Source organism: Babylonia areolata, chromosome 19 (assembly GCF_041734735.1).
Source record: "Babylonia areolata isolate BAREFJ2019XMU chromosome 19, ASM4173473v1, whole genome shotgun sequence".
NCBI lineage: Eukaryota > Metazoa > Mollusca > Gastropoda > Neogastropoda > Buccinidae > Babylonia > Babylonia areolata.
Window position 1 is genome coordinate 40,004,722 of NC_134894.1, and position 5,000 is coordinate 40,009,721.

The following is a 5,000-nucleotide window of genomic DNA, read 5'->3' on the forward strand; positions in this document are numbered from 1 at the left end:
TTGATATATCAGCTATTAAATCAAATGTGGCCTCTGTGATTGCCATACTCTCACTAATCCATTATCTCTTGACCCGAAGTCCAGATATATTACACTGAAAACACATCTCTGTTTTTTTTCATCATTACTTATTGCTCTACCTTCTCCACCTTCTCCTCCTTCTTCTTCAGGATCTTCGTCGGGTTCTTCTTGTTTTCTTCTTCTTCTTCTTTTTGATATCTGCTTCTTCTTCCTTTTCTTTCCTTCTTCAATTTTTTTTCTAGTTCTTCTTCTTATTCATAGACAGGTAAATCTTTGTTTCAATTGATAAAGGGTTTTTACTAGTAATTAGATATTTCACAGAAAGACAGACACACACACACACACACACACACACGCGCGCACACACACACACACACACACACACACACACACACAACAACAACAAAAAACCCACCAAGATACCACACCACACCGCCACTCCACTCCACACCGCGCCACACCACACACCCACACACACCATCATCCCCACCAGCATGTCCGTGCTTACTGACATTCACCAAACCACAGCATGGAGATGGATGCTTCAAGCTGATAAGAGAGTTTGCTATAAACAATTTTCAAGTTCGGAAAAGCACACCGCACCAAAGTTGGACTTCACACACACACACACACCCTCCCACCCACCCACCCACGCCCCCACCCCACCCCCCACCCCCCAACCCTCCCCATTTAAATCTTCTGATTCCAACAAGTCTGGCCTACAAGCCAGATGAATCAATCACTGTCTTGTTGGAGAAGGAGGATAAGCTGGCCGTTAGCGTGAGCACTGACATGGCATCACTTTTCGCTCCCCATTACGTTTCCTGGACCTTTCGTGTTTTTTTTTTTGTTTTGTTTTTAACCTCTTCTCTTCTCTACTACTGATAATGAAGCATGCAGATAAAGGTCACCTACAAGTTATCTCACTTTGCAAAGTTTTTTTGGATCTCCCACGTGTTGTGTGTATTTTCTCTCTCTCTCTCTCTCTCTCTCTCTCTCTCTCTCTCTCTCTCTCTCTGTCTGTCTTTGTCTTTGTCTATCTGTGATCCTGTCAGTCTCTGTCTCTCTCTCTTTCTGTCACATGCACACAAAAAAGACTCATACAATACACACATGCATATATATATATATATATATATATATATATAATATGGTGTGTGTGTGTGTGTGTGTGTGTGTGTGTGTGTGTGTGTACCTTGAATCCTGAATCTGGATCGACTATCATTCTGCAAAGGAAAAGAAGTTTCACTTTGTTTCGGTGTATGGTTATGGTATCCTTTTCCTTTCTGTTGTTGTTGTTGTTGTTGTTGTTGTTCATTTATATGCTCGCGTCTGTGGAGATGTTTGTTTGTATACAGTGCTCTGTCTGTTTCAGTCAGTCTCTCTCTCTCTCTCTCTTTCTCTCTATCTGTCTCTCTCTCATTCTCTCTTTCTCTCTCCCTCTATTTCTATGTCTGTATATATATATATATATATATATATATATCCCTCTCTTTCTCTCTCTCTCTCTCTCATAAACGCGAGCGTGCGCACAAACGCACGCACACACACACACACACACACACACACACACACAGATCGAGAGAGAGAGAGAGTCGCCATGCACTTCCGGCCATCGAAATGCTGACAGTAACTGACGGAAAGTCTGATTTCAAAACCGAAGTTCATGCACTCGAGCCCCTCCCTGCATCAGTATAGCCTGGAGAGTGCGTGTATTGTTCGGCACCAAGCCAGGCGTGCTTGCCCAGTCCACACCCCCTCCACTCCGCCGCCCCCCCCCCCCCCCCCCCCCCCCCCCCCCCCCCCCCTCCATCCCCCCCCCTCGCCCCCCCCCCTCCATCCCCCCCCTCGCCCCCCCCCCCCCCCAGTTGCAGGATGTGAGTATGACATGGGCTCAAAAGAAGCCTCATTTTCTTTCAGCTGATGTCTATGGTTTTCCATGTTTCTGTTGTTTGTGATGTTAGCTCGCCAGTGTCGCCGAATCGATTGGACGTTGGACTTCCAGATATCCAGATATATCAGAGTCTCGAGGCTACGTTTCAGCATGGTGTTGTGTCTTTAGTGAACGCACTTTACTCCGAATTGCCTCACTCTACCCACGTGTGCAATAGGAACCTGACTTCGGTAAATGTAAATGTAAATGGAGTCTCCCGTCTGACCGACGGACGAGTAGGCAGGCAGGCTTATCTGTCGGTGTGTGTCCTCATATGGGAGAAGAGGCCGATTCTGGATGCGCAGCACTTCCCACATGTGTTGCAAGGGAAAACGTCTCCAGAAGTTGAGCCCTGCTTCCTTCGCTCACGCTTCTCCTTAATGGCCAGCGTTCTGTTGTTTTCAAACGTCTTTATGCCACTAGAGCACAGCATCCTCCAGCGACAGCGGTCAAGGGCATCAGTTTCCCAGGAAGCGATTTCTATGTCACAGGCTTTGAGGTCTGTCTTCAAGGTGTCCTTGAAGCGCTTGCAGGGTCTTCCAAGTTCGCGGTGGCCTTCCTTCAGCTGGCCATACAAGAGCATCTTCGGGATCCTGCAGAATGTAAGCATTGGGTATCGCCTTTTTTGTGTCGAGCTCTTGACGCAATGAATATGAATTCACCGCATCTATGGCCGTTAACAGCTATAAGACCTCGTAACCTTCTAACCTAAAAGATTACTGTCGTTGGGTAAGGGTTGTGGGTATATTATATCGGAACATGCACCACTGTCCACCGTTCAAAATGGCTCAGCAGCAGTGCAGGGTCTCCTTTGGTGTGCAGCCTTGTGGCGATCCAACAAGTCCCTGTGGACTTCCTGTGCTGAGACTGAGACAGACGGGGTCACACTGTGGCTGTGTGTGTGAAGGTTTCGATGATGAGCGACGCGAAGGCAATACCAATGAGACGGCGCTAACAATGGAACAGCTGTCGAATAAATAAATAAATAACAAATTGATTAAGACATCAAAAAACCAGTCGTCCTCATAAAGAAAACAACACTGATACCGACACCACCAAAATCAACACTGATACCGACACCACCAACATCAACACTGATACCGACACCACCAAAATCAACACTGATACCGACACCACCAACATCAACACTGATACCGACACCACCAAAATCAACACTGATACCGACACCACCAAAATCAGCACTGATACCGACACCACCAAAATCAACACTGATACCGACACCACCAAAAACAACACTGACACCGACACCACCCAAATCAACACTGATACCGACACCACCAACATCAACACTGATACCGACACCACCAACATCAACACTGATACCGACACCACCAACATCAACACTGATACCGACACCACCAACATCAACACTGATACCGACACCACCAAAATCAACACTGATACCGACACCACCAACATCAACACTGACACCGACACCACCAACATCAACACTGATACCGACACCACCAACATCAACACTGATACCGACACCACCAACATCAACACTGACACCGACACCACCAACATCAACACTGATACCGACACCACCAACATCAACACTGACACCGACACCACCAACATCAACACTGACACCGATACCACCAAAATCAACACTGATACCGACACCACCAAAATCTACCAAAATCAACACTGACACCGACACCACCAACATCAACACTGATACCGACACCACCAACATCAACACTGATACCGACACCACCAACATCAACACTGACACCGACACCACCAAAATCAACACTGACACCGACACCACCAACATCAACACTGATACCGACACCACCAAAATCAACACTGACACCGACACCACCAAAATCAACACTGACACCGACACCACCAAAATCAACACTGATACCGACACCACCAAAATCCACAAAAATCAGCACTGATACCGACACCACCAAAATCAACACTGACACCGACACCACCAAAATCAACACTGACACCGACACCACCAAAATCAACACTGACACCGACACCACCAAAATCCACAAAAATCAGCACTGATACCGACACCACCAAAATCAACACTGACACCGACACCACCAAAATCAACACTGACACCGACACCACCAAAATCCACCAAAATCAACACTGATACCGACACCACCAAAATCAACACTGATACCGACACCACCAACATCAACACTGATACCGACACCACCAAAATCAACACTGACACCGACACCACCAAAATCAACACTGACACCGACACCACCAAAAACAACACTGATACCGACACCACCAACATCAACACTGACACCGACACCACCAACATCATCACTGATACCGACACCACCAAAATCAACACTGATACCGACACCACCAAAATCAACACTGATACCGACACCACCAAAATCAACACTGATACCGACACCACCAAAATCAACACTGACACCGACACCACCAAAATCAGCACTGATACCGACACCACCCAAATCAACACTGATACCGACACCACCAAAATCAACACTGATACCGACACCCCACCAAAATCAACAAAACCAACAAAAACAAACAAACAAACAAAAAAGCCATCGGAGAACTAAAATAAATTATCTTTTTCAATCATGAAGCGTGTTATTCAATGTTCTGGATACATCATGTGTTTGTACTCTAATCAAATATACATTTTCTTGCTCGTTTCAGTGGACTGCAGAACTAAAATCATTATTACACAGTAATTTGAACATCCCCTCTCGCGCGCATGAACTTTTCTCTTCAAAAAATATTCATTAATGAAGGCTTTAGCGATTGATACTCAAAACAAAAAACCAAAACAAAACAAAACAAAAAAACAAAAACAACAACAACAACAACAAGAAAGGCAAGGACTTCAAGATTCACTTGTGATAAATTAAGTCCCCTAGCATTAATTACAGAGTAATTTCCCTTTTTTACTATCTGCACCAAACGTTTGCAAAATAAATAAAAACTCCATGCTTAGCAAAAGAAGTTCCTATTTGAACAAAAAATGATAACAATGACTCCTCTTGTTGTTGTGTCA